Source organism: Tamandua tetradactyla, chromosome 7, assembly GCF_023851605.1.
Source record: "Tamandua tetradactyla isolate mTamTet1 chromosome 7, mTamTet1.pri, whole genome shotgun sequence".
Taxonomy (NCBI): domain Eukaryota; kingdom Metazoa; phylum Chordata; class Mammalia; order Pilosa; family Myrmecophagidae; genus Tamandua; species Tamandua tetradactyla.
The window spans coordinates 82,087,860-82,099,983 of NC_135333.1; the positions used below are offsets into that span (position 1 = coordinate 82,087,860).

General features: G+C 36.8%; 1 protein-coding gene and 1 long non-coding RNA gene across 6 annotated transcripts in view; one reads left to right on the plus strand and one right to left on the minus strand.

Moving 5' to 3' along the window:
• Window positions 1-12,124, plus strand: part of AEBP2 (AE binding protein 2) — a 189,398-nt gene that overhangs the window by 57,023 nt on the left and 120,251 nt on the right. The gene's annotated exons all lie outside the window — the stretch shown is intronic.
• LOC143691571 (uncharacterized) overlaps window positions 1-12,124 on the minus strand; it is a 173,951-nt gene that overhangs the window by 15,368 nt on the left and 146,459 nt on the right. The window lies entirely within an intron of this gene.

Genomic DNA, 12,124 nt, shown 5'->3' on the forward strand with positions numbered 1-12,124 from the left:
GTAATCCTTGGAATATCTATGGAATGACATAGCTGAATGAGATTTAAGATACTTATAGGTTTGCTTGTCCATAGGATCTGTTCAACTGAGTATGAATGGTCAAGTATTATACTGTAATGTTTCTGAAAATAATTTTATTTGAGTGTATAATGCTACATTCTTTTTTTTTTAAATAAAAACAATAATTTTCAAAGCACATTTCACCAAGTAGTTACAGAACAGATTTCAGAGTTTTCTATGGGTTACCCTTTCACAATTAATGTTACATTCTCTATATAAAAAATCTTTTTTGTTTATTTTTTTGGAGATTGTATTTTTCCTTTTGATTTGATTTTATTTTTGAATATGTAAAATATTTGCATAATTTCAAAAGTTGAAACTATATACTGTGGTATGTTTAGACAAGTTTAAAAAATTTTTTTATTAATCTTTAAATGTTTAAGAAAAATATGACAACAAAGAAACACAAACATTCTTAACATATGATCATTCCATTCTACATATTAATCAGTAGTTCACAATATCATCACATAGTTGCATATTCTCATCATGATCATTTCTTAGAACATTTGCATCAATTCACAAAAAGAAATAAAAAGACAACAGAAAAAAATTCATACATACCATACTTCTTACCCCTCCCTTTCTTTTTTATTATTCAGCATAATGTTTTTATTAATTTTTAAATTAAAAAAAATTAAAAGGAAGAAACACAAGCATTCTTAACATATTATCATTACGTTGTACATATATAATCAGTAATTCACAATATCAACACGTAGTTGCATATTCATCATCATGATCATTTCTAGGAACATTTGCATTTATTCAGAAAAAGAAAAAGACAACAGAAAAATAAAAACAGAACAAAAATTATACATACCCATCCCTTTCATTGATCACTAACATTTCAAACTAAATTTATTTTAACATTTGTTCTCCTTATTTATTTTTATTTCATATGTTCTACTCGTCTGTTGACAAGGTAGATAAAAGGAGCATAAGACACAAGGTTTTCACAATCACACAATCAAATTGTGAAAGCTATATCATTATACAATCATCTTCAAGAAACATGGCTATTGGAACACATCTCTACATTTTTCAGGCAGTTCCCTCCAGCCTCTCCATTACATCTTGGATAACAAGGTGATAACTACTTAATGTGTAAGAATAACCTCCAGGATAACTTCTCGACTCTGTTTGGAATCTCTCAGCCTTTGCCACTTTGTCTCATTTCTCTTCCCCCTTTTGGTCGAGAAGGTTTTCTCAATCCCTTGATGCTGGGTCTCGGCTCATTCTAGGGTCTTTCTCAATTCTTTGATGCTAAGTCTCAGCTCATTTTAGGATTTCTGTCCCACGTTGGCATCTAGGTCCACACCCCTGGGAGTCATGTCCACTTAGACAGGGGAGGGTGGTGAGTTTACTTGTTGTATTGGCTGGAGAGAGAGGCCACATCTGAGCAACAGAAGAGATTCTCTTGGAGGTGACTCTTAGGCCTAATTCTGAGTAGGCTTGACCTATTCTTTGTGGGGTTAAGTTTCATATGAACAAACCCCAAAACTAAGGGGCTTAGCCTATAGCTCTGGTTGTCTACACTGCTTGTGAGAATATCAAGAATTCAACTTGGAGAGGTTGAATTTTCCCCCGCTCTCACCATTCCCTGAAGGGAACTTTGCAAATACTTTTCCACTCACTGATCAAATCACTCTGGGATTCATCAGGGCATCACTCTGGACAAGCCAACAAATCTCATGTCCTACCCAAGGTTCCATGTACTTAGGTTGTTCACCCAACTATCAACATAAGTTATATTAGGAAATGCACTAGTCAAAATATAAATTTTATACCAAATATACATTTTTTTGCTTTAGTCTCATACATAAGTTGAAATTTTAAAATATTAATTACCATCTATTGTCAGCACCCTGCAGTAATGACATTCCTTTGTTTTTCCTCATGCAAAAATGTTTTTTAAATTTGTACACTTAGTCACTATCATTATACACTCTAGGCATTCCTAGATTATACCATCTCAGTCGTTATCGTCTATCTTTCTTTGTGATTTCATTTCTGCCCCCAGTCCTCCTCCCTCTTATCATTTTCACATTCAGCTTCATTCAGTGTTTTAACATAATTATATTACAGTTAAGTGGTATTGTGCTGTCCATTTCTGAGTTTTTATATTCAGTCCTGTTGTACAATCTGTATCCCTTCAGCTCCAGTTGCCCAATATCTTACCCTATTTCTATCTCCTGATGGTCTCTGTTACCAGTGAAATCTTCCAAGTTTATTCACTAATGTCAGTTCATATCAGTGAGACCATACATTATTTATCCTTTTGTTTCTGGCTAATCTCACTCAGCATAATGTCCGTAAGGTCTATCCATGTTGTTACATACTTTATAACTTTGTTCTGTCTTACAGCTGTATAATATTCCATTGTATGTATATACAACAATTTTTTTAGCCACTTGTCTATTGATGGACATTTTGGCTGTTTCCATCTTTAAATAATGCTGCTATAAACATTGGTATGCAAATGTCCGTTTGTGTCCTTGCCCTCATGTCCTTTGAGTAGAGATAGCATATATATGGGTCCTGTTTTTTAATCCATTCTGCCAGTCTATGTCTTTTGATTGGGGGGTTTAATCCATTAACATTTAGTATTATTTCTGTACAGGTAGTACTTTCTTCTACCATTTTGCCTTTTGGATTTTATATGTCATATCTAATTTTTCTTCTTTTTACCTTTACTCATGTTCTTCCTTTCTACACTCTTCTCCACACCTCTCTCTTCTCTCTTTTCGTATCTGTCTCTAGTGCTCCCTTTAGTATTTCTTGCAGAGCTGGTCTCTTGGTCACAAATTCTGTCAGTGATTTTTTGTCTGAAAATGTTTTAATTTCTCCCTCATTTTTGAAGGACAGTTTTGCTGGATGTAGAATTCTTGGTTGGCAGTTTTTTTCCTTTAGTAATTTAAATATATCATCCCACTGTTTTCTCACCTCCATGGTTTCTGCTGAGAAATCTACACATAGTCTTATTGGGCTTCCCTTGTATGTGATGGATTGCTTTTCTCTTGCTGCTTTCAAGATTCTCTCTTTCTCTTTGACATTCTGATTAGTAAATGTCTTGGAGTACACCTTTTGTATCTATTCTCTTTGGGGTACGCTGCACTTCTTGGATCTGTAATTTTAAGTCCTTCATAAGAGTTGGGAAATTTTCAGTGATAATTTACTCCATTAGTTTTTCTCCTCCTTTTCCCTTCTCTTCTCTTTCTGGGATACCCACAACACGTATATTCATGCGTTTCATATTGTCATTCAATTCCCTACTCATATTTTCCCATTTTTTTCCCTATATTTTCTTTTTCTTCTTGGACTTCAAGTGTTTGGTTCTCCAGTTCACTAATCTTTTCTTCTGCCTCTCGAAATCTACCGTTGTAGGTTTCCATTGTTTTTTCAACTCTACCATGCCTTTCATATCTATAAGTTCTGTGATTTGTTTTTTCTGACTTTTTCTTCAAAATTTGTTTTTTCAGACAATTTCTTCTTTTTGTTCATTCCTTGCCTTCTTTTTTTTTTTTTATTAATTAAAAAAAGAATTAACAAAACAATTAGAAATCATTCCAATCTACATGTACAATCAGTTCCTTGCCTTCTTTATATCCTCCCTCAATTCATTGATTTGGTTTTTAATGAGGTTTCCCATGTCTGTTCATATGTTCTGAATTAATTTTTTTAACTCCTGTATCTCATTTGAATTGTTGGTTTGTTCCTTTGGCTGGGCCATAGCTTCAGTTTTTTTAGTGTGATTTGTTATTTTTTGCTGGCATCTAGGCATTTAATTACCTTAATTAGTTTATTGTGGTGATTGCTTTCATTTCTTTTACCTAGGGTTTTCTGGCTGGATGAATTTGTTGTCTGTCTGTTCTTTGACATTCAATTCAGCTTTTTCTGGACCTCCAGGTTAGGTTTTGTTTAACAGAGGAGAATTTTTCAGTTCTTGTTTTCTTGCCCTGATTTTATGGTGCCTTTTTCCCCCCAACCTTAGAAGCGTCTATGTAGGTATTATAGACCCAGCTGGATTTTCCCCGACCAAACTGGCCTCCTATGAGGAGGAAAGATTCACTTGCGTTGGTTTTCCTGAGGGTGAGACCCAGCAGGTTGAAAGACTTTCCTGTGAAGTATGTGGACTCTGTTTTTCTTATCCTGCCCAGTATGTGGTGCTTGTCTGCCTGCGGGTCCCACCAGCGTAAGATGATGTGGTACCTTTAACTGGCAGACTCTCCCTGCTGGGGGTGTGGTGGAGACAGAGGAGAGGTTGTAGGCTGATTTTAATGGCTTCCAATTACTGTGCCCTGGTGTCTGAATTCCTTAAGGGAGGTATTCCAATTGAGTTGGGCTTTACCCCTCCACTGGGGAAGGCACAGGCTCCAGACAAGCCCTGAAATGAGCTTGTTTCTGCCTATGCCTGGGGCAGTTGCAGCCTGAGGAATCCTGCCGCTGCATCCAAAGGCAGTCAAGCCTTTGTAGAAACATAGCCACTAAAACCTCTGTTTCCTTTTTTTTTTTTCTTTTCTTTTTCCGTCAGCCTTGCTCCCTTGGTGCCAGATCAACAATGAGAGACCTCCGCTTTGACCAGGTTCACCTGAGCTGGGGTCCTAAGTGTAGTAGTCAGATTTGTTAGTTAATTCCACAATTGGTGTTTGGTTGGGCTCAGCCCCTGCTGCTGGTAAAGTCTCTTTCCTTTCCCCTCTGAGAAGCCGCCTTGGGGGAGGGGCACTGGCCACCACAGCTTGGGGGACTCATGATTCTAGGGGTGCTCACAGCTGGTCCAGCTGGTCCAGACTGGGGTATGCTGTGTGTCTGGTCGCTGACATGGCCCCAAGAGCTGTTCTGTACTGCTTCTGGTTATTTAGTAGTTGTTCTGGAGGACGAACTAAAATGCGCACATCGCTAAGCTGCCATCTTGGCCTGCAAGTCCTCCCTTTCTTTTTCTTAATTAATTAATTTTTTATTTATGATACATAACCACATACAAACACAAGCATTCTTATCATATGATCATACAATATATATTGTAGTTCACAATATATATATTGTAGTTCACAATGTCATCACATAGTTGTATATTCTTCATCATGATCATTTCTTAGAACATCTGCATCAATTCAGAAAAAGCATTAAAAAGAAGACAGAAAAAAATTCTTACATACCATACCCCTTACCCCTCCCCTTCACTGATCACCAGCATTTCAGTCTACTAAATTTATTTTAATGTTTGTCCCCCTTATTATTTATTTATTTTTAATCTATATGTTTTACTTGTCCATCGATAAGGTAGGTAAAAGGAGCATCAGACACAAGGCTCTCACAGCCACACAGTTGCACTGCAACAGCCATATCATCATACAATTATCTTTAAGAAACATAGCCACTGGAGCACAGCTCCACATTTTCAGGCAGTTCCCTCCATCCTCTCCATTACATCTTGACTAACAAGGTGATATCAATTTTTTTTTTTTTTTACATGGGCAGGCACCGGGAATCAAACTCGGGTCCTTGGGCGTGGCAGGCAAGCACTCTTACCTGCTGAGCCACCGTGGCCCGCCCAGGTGATATCTATTTAATGCATAAGAATAACCTTCAGTATAACCTCTCGACTCTGTTTGAAATGTCTCAGCCACTGACACTTTATTGTGTTTCATTTTGCTCTTCCCCCTTTTGGTCGAGAAGGTTTTCTCAATCCCTTGATGCTGAGTTCCAGCTCATTCTAGGATTTCTGTCCCACGTTGCCCGGAAGGTCCACATCCCTGGGAGTCATGTCCCACATAGAAAAGGGGGAGGGCTGTGAGTTTGCTTGCTGTGTCGGCCGAGAGAGAGGGGCCACATCTGAGCAGCAGAAGGGGTTGTCTTGGGGGTGACTATTAGGCCTAATTTTAAATAAGCTTAGCCTATCCTTTGCAGGATTAAGTTTCATATGAACAGACCACAAGATTGGCGGCTCGGTCTGTTGCTTTGGCTGTCTCCACTGCCTGTGAGAATATCAAGAATTCTTCAATGGGGAAGTTGAATTTTCCCCCTTTCTCACCATTCCCCCTAGGGGACTGTGCAAATACTTTTTTATTCACTGTTCAAAATGCTCTGGGATTTGTCTGGGCATCACTCTGGACAAACCTAGAAAATCTCATGCCCTATGTAATGTTCCAAGTACCATGGTGGTTCTGTTAAGCTGCCCACATAAGTTATATTAGGAAATGCACTAGTCAGAATGTAAATTTTGTACCAAGTAAACATTTTTTTCTTGTCTCACACATACGTTAAAGTTTTAAACTATTAATTACCATCCATTTTCGACACCCTGCGTTACTGACATTCCTTTGTTTATGCTCATGCAAAAACATTTTTAAATTTGTACATTTAGTCACTATCATTATACATTCTAGGCATTCCTAGATTATACCATCTCAGTCTTTATTGTCTATCTTTCCTTCTGATTTCATTTGTGCCCCCAGCCCTCCTCCTCCATCATTCTCATATTCAGCTTCTTTCAGTGTTCTAACATTATTGTATTAGAACTAGGTAGTATTATGCTATCCATTTCTGAATTTTTACAATCCTGTTGTATAATCAGTATCCCCTCCGCTCCAGTTACCCAATATCTACCATATTTCTATCTCCTGATGGTCTTTGTTGCCAACTGAAATTCTCCAAGTTCATTCACTAATGTCATTTCGTGTCAGTGAGACCATACAGTGTTTGTCCTTTTGTTTCTGGCTAATCTTACTCAGCATAATGTCCTTAAGGTCCATCCATGTTGTTTCATGCTTCATGACTTGATTCTTTCTTACACCTGCATAGTATTCCATCATATGTATATACCACAGCTTGCTCAACCACTCTTCTGTTGATGGACATTTTGTCTGTTTTGCTTCCTTTTTAAGAAACATTTAGACTTTCAATGAAAGACTTATTTTGCTGATTGTCAAATCAATGATTGTCTTTAGCAATTAGGTAGTACTGGGGATAATTACATTTCATGAACTTATTTATAGCTCCAGAATTTTGAAAAATAAATAAAAAACTTGAAGCCTATATGCAGTGCTTTAGCTTGTTAGGCTATGAAATGGGTTGGCTTAGCAGTACGAATTTATTAGTTCACAGTTTTGAGCCTGAGAATATGTCCAATTCAAGGCATCATCAAGGCAATGGTTTCTTTCTGAAGATTGGCTGCCAGTCATCCTTGAATCCTGTGGTATATGGCGATATCTACTGGTCTCTTCCTTCTTTTCCAGGTTGTGTTGCTTTCACCTTTTCTTGCTTCCTTGGCTTTCTCTCTCACTCCCTGTATAAAAAACTCCAACAAGAGAATGAAGACCCATCCTGAGTGAGGTGGGTTCCTCCTTAACTGAAGTAGCCTCCTCAAAAAGTCCTTCTTACGGTGGGTCCACATCCATAGGAATGGATTAAATTTAAGAACATTCTTTTCTGGGGTACATATAGCTTCAAACCACCACATATGGGTCACACACCCACCCACACACACACTCCTAGAAATTATATAATTTAGAGCTTTAAAATTATGAGAATTTTTGAATATTAACCGAAAGATGTGAAAGAACACAGAATTTTTAAAAAATATTTTTATTGATATATTTTCACACACCATGCAAGCCCATCCAAAATATAGAATAAATGCCTCACTATATCATCACAAAGTTGTGTGTAGATCATCATGGTAATTATTAGAACATTTGCATCATTCTAGAAAAAGAAATAAAAGAGAAAAAAGAAAAACCCATACATCCCATGGGTTTTTGTAAACCCATACATCCCTTTACTCCTGCTTCTCATTGACTAGTATTGCTGTCTACCCAATTTTTTTTTACCTGTAAACCCCCCATTATTTATTTATTTATTTTTACTCATCTGTCTATACCTTGGATAAAAGGAGTATAAGATGCAAGGTTTGAACAATCACACAGTCACTTTGGAAAAGTTATATATTATATTTTTGTACAATTGCTTTTGTATAGACAATAAAGATAGACAATAAAGACAAGATAGTATAATCTAGGAATGCCTAGAGTGTACAGTGATAGTGACTAAATGTACAAATTAAAAAATATTTTTGCATGAGGGAGAACAAAGGAATGTCAGTATTGCGGTGTGTTAAAAATAGATGGTCATTCGTATTTTAAAACTTCTACTTTTATGTGAGACTAAAGCAAAAAATGTTTATATGGTACAAAATTTATATTTTGACTAGTGCGTTTCCTAATATAATTTTTATGAACAGGTTAATTGAAGACCATAAGTACATGGCACCTTGAATAGGGCATGAGATTTTGTAGGTTTGTCCAGTATGATGCCCCGGTAAATCCCAGAGTGATTTGAACAGTGAATACAAAAGTATTTGCAAAGTCCCCTTGGGGGATGGTGAGAAAGGGATAAAATTCAACTTCCCCACTTGGAGAATTCCTGATATTCTCACAAGCAGTGGGGACAACCAAATCAATAGGCCAAGCCCTCAAATTGGAATTTTTTCATATGTAACTTATCCCCACAAAGGATAGGGTAAGCTTACTTAAAATTAGGCCTAAGTGTCACCCCCAGAGAACCTCTTTTGTTACTGACATGTGGCCTATCTCTCTCTTAACCAACATGGCAAACAAACACACTGCCCTCCCTGGCATTGTGGGACAGAAATCCTAGAATCAGCATCAAGAGATTGAGGAAACCTTCTCGACTGAAAGGGGAAGAGAGTAATGAGACAAAATAAAGTGTCAGTGGCTGAGAGATTTCAGACAGAGTTGCGAGGTTATCCTCGAGGTTATTCTTACACATTATATAAATTTCCCCTTTTTAGTCTTAGGTGAATTAGAGAGGCTAGAGGAAAGTGCCTGAAACTGTAGAACTGTGCTCCAGTAGCCATGTTTCTTGAAGATGATTGTATAATGATATAGCTTTCGCATTGTGATGGTTTGATTGTATAAACCTTGTATCTGATGCTCCTTTTGCCTACCTTATCGACGGACAAGTAAAACATATGGATTAAAAATAAATAAGCAATAGGGGGAACAGATGTTAAAAAATAATAATAGATGGATACATGGGGAAAAATGTACCTATTATTAACTGTGGTTAATAATATTTTAATATTCTTTCATTAACAGTTAACAAATGTGTACCACAGCATTACTATCAGTCAGGGAGTGGGTGGGGGGATAAGGGGTCTGGGAGAATTTGGGTTTTATTTTTTATTTTTATTTCCTTTCTGGAGTAATGAAAATGTTCCAAAATTGATAATGGGGATATATACACAATGTGATGGTACTGTGAGCCAGTGATTGTATACTTCAGATGGTCTGTATGGTGTGTTAATGTATCTCAATAAAGCTGTATTATAAAAATAAATAAAACTCAGGGTAAAAAAAAAGAGTTTCAGGTACTTCCCTTTAGCTTCTCCAATACACCATGAACTACAAAGTGATATCTATATACTGCATAAGAATAACCTCCAGGATAACGTCTTGACTCTAAAAAATCGTTCAGCCACTGAAATTTTTTTGTCTCATTACTCTCTTCCCTGTTTTGGTCAAAACGTCTTTTTTTTTTTAATATTTATATTGTAAACCTTTAACAAGCAAGCATGCAAACTTTTTTCAAAAAATATTTTTATTGTACACAATAAAGAAACACATAAACTTTCTTGACAAACATTCTATATATGGTATACAATCAATGGCTCACCGTATCATCACATAGTTATGTAGTCATCACCATGATCAGTTTTTTGAACGTTTGCTTCTCCAGCAAAAAAAATGAAAAAGAAAAAGCTCATACACCCCATCCATACCTCTTAGTCCTTCCTCTCATTGACCACTAGTATTTCAATCTACTTAATTTATTTTAACCTTTGTTCCCCCTATTTATTTTTTATCCATATTTTTTTATTCGTTTTTCCATGCTGTAAATAAAAGGAACATCAGACACAAGAAAACTGCTTTCTTAATCCCATGATACTGGGTCCTTGCTTATCCCAGGAATTCAGCTTTTTAAATAGTTCCCGTATGTGGTAATGCTGAGTTTCATAAATTCAGTGCTCCAATTCTGAATCTCAGGAGTCACATGAATACCTGAAGTTTCAGGGAACACCCAGATTATATGTAATAGATCAGTATTTCAGAATTCGTAAATAACAGTTACAACTCTGGAATAGATGTGACTGCTGTGGGAGCTTACAATCTAGTACCCTTTATAAATGGCCCCAACCTGATAACACATTGTTTCTGATATTTCATTCAACATACTGTCCTCATGGTTCATTCATATAGTTGCATGCCTCATAGCGCCATTCCTTCTTGCAGTCACTCAGTAGTCTGTTGTATGTGTACACCTCAGTTCCCCCTTCCATTCCTCAGTTGTTGTACCCTTAGGCCTCCCCCATTGATTATGAATCACGAACACTGCCACCATAAACGTATGTACAGATGTACATTTGTGTTCCTACTCTCAGTTACCCCAGATAATATACCTAGCAACAAGGTTGCAGGATCATGTAACATCCCTACCCCTAGGCTCCTGTAGAACCACCACACTGCCCTCCGGAGGGGCTGTACCTCTCAGCTTCCCTATTGACAGTGAATAAGTACATCTCTTTCTCCACATTTTCTCTAACACTTGCTTCTCTCTGTTCACTTTTGTACTTTATTTGTACATCATGCAGTCCAACCTAGGTAAAAACCATGCCTCTGCCACTGTAATCTATTTGAAGACAATTCCTTTTTTTCCGCCAAAAACTTGTATCCCTCCCCAATATACGCCACTTGCTGGCATTTATCTTTGGCATAATGCCTTTCTTATGTTCAGTGGAAGCATATTACAAAGTTACTGTTGACTATAGATCCTATCTTGCACCAGTTTTATTTTTTCCTGTATACCGTCCCTTTTTTAACACCTCACAGTGTTGATGTGTATTTGTTCTCCCTCATGAAAAACATTTTTATATTTGTACATTTTATCACCATTGTGTCCACTCTAGACATTCCTAAGTTATACTATCTTAGTCTTTATCTTCTGTCTTTCCTTCTGGTGTCATACAGGCCAGCTTATCTCCCTTAACCATACTCATATTCTGCTGCATTCAGTGTACTTATATTATTGTGCTACAGCCAGATAGTATTGTCCTATCCATATCTGAATTTTTACAATCAATCCTTTTGTACAGTATGTATTCCTTCAGCACCAAATACCTAATTTCTACCCCCTTTCTATTTTCTGATAATGTGTGTTCTTAACTTTAACTCTCAAAGTTTGCTCATTAATGTTAGCTCATATTAGTTAGACCATACAGTGTTTATCTTTTTGTTTCTGGCTAATGTCACTCGGCATAATGTCCTTAAGGTTCATGGACATTGTTACCTGCTTCATGACTTGATTCTGTCTTACAGCTGTGTAATATTCCATCGTATGCATATACCACAACTTGTTTAGCTGCTCATCTGTTAATGGACATTTGGGCTGTTTCCAGCTCTTGGCAGTCATAGACAATGCTGCTATAAACGTTGATGTGCAGATGACCATTTGTGTCCTGGCCTTTAGTTCCTCTGAATATATATACCTGATTATGGGATTGCTGGATTTATACTTAGCTTCCTGAGGAACTGCCAAATTGCCTTCCAGAGTGGTTGTACCATTTTATATTCCCACCAACAGTGGATAAGTGTGCTGTTCCTCTGCATCTCTCTGGTACTTGTCATTTTCTGTTTTGTTTTTTTGATAATGGTCATTCTGGTGGATGTCAGATGATATCTCATTGTGATTTTGATTTGCATTTCCCTAACAGCCAGTGAAATTGAACATCCATTCACATGCCTTTTAGCCATTCATACTGTTCCTTCTTAAAAGTGTCTGTTCATATTTTTGCCCATCTTTAAATTGAATTGTTTGTCTTTCTGTTGTTGAGTTGTAGAACCTCTTTGTAAATTCTAGATATTAAAGCATTATCTGATATGTTGTTTTGAACTATTGTGTTCAGTTGGACACGCTGCCTTTTTACTTTCCTGATAAAGTTCTTTGGTGACAAAAGTATTTAATTTTGAGGAGATCACATTTATTT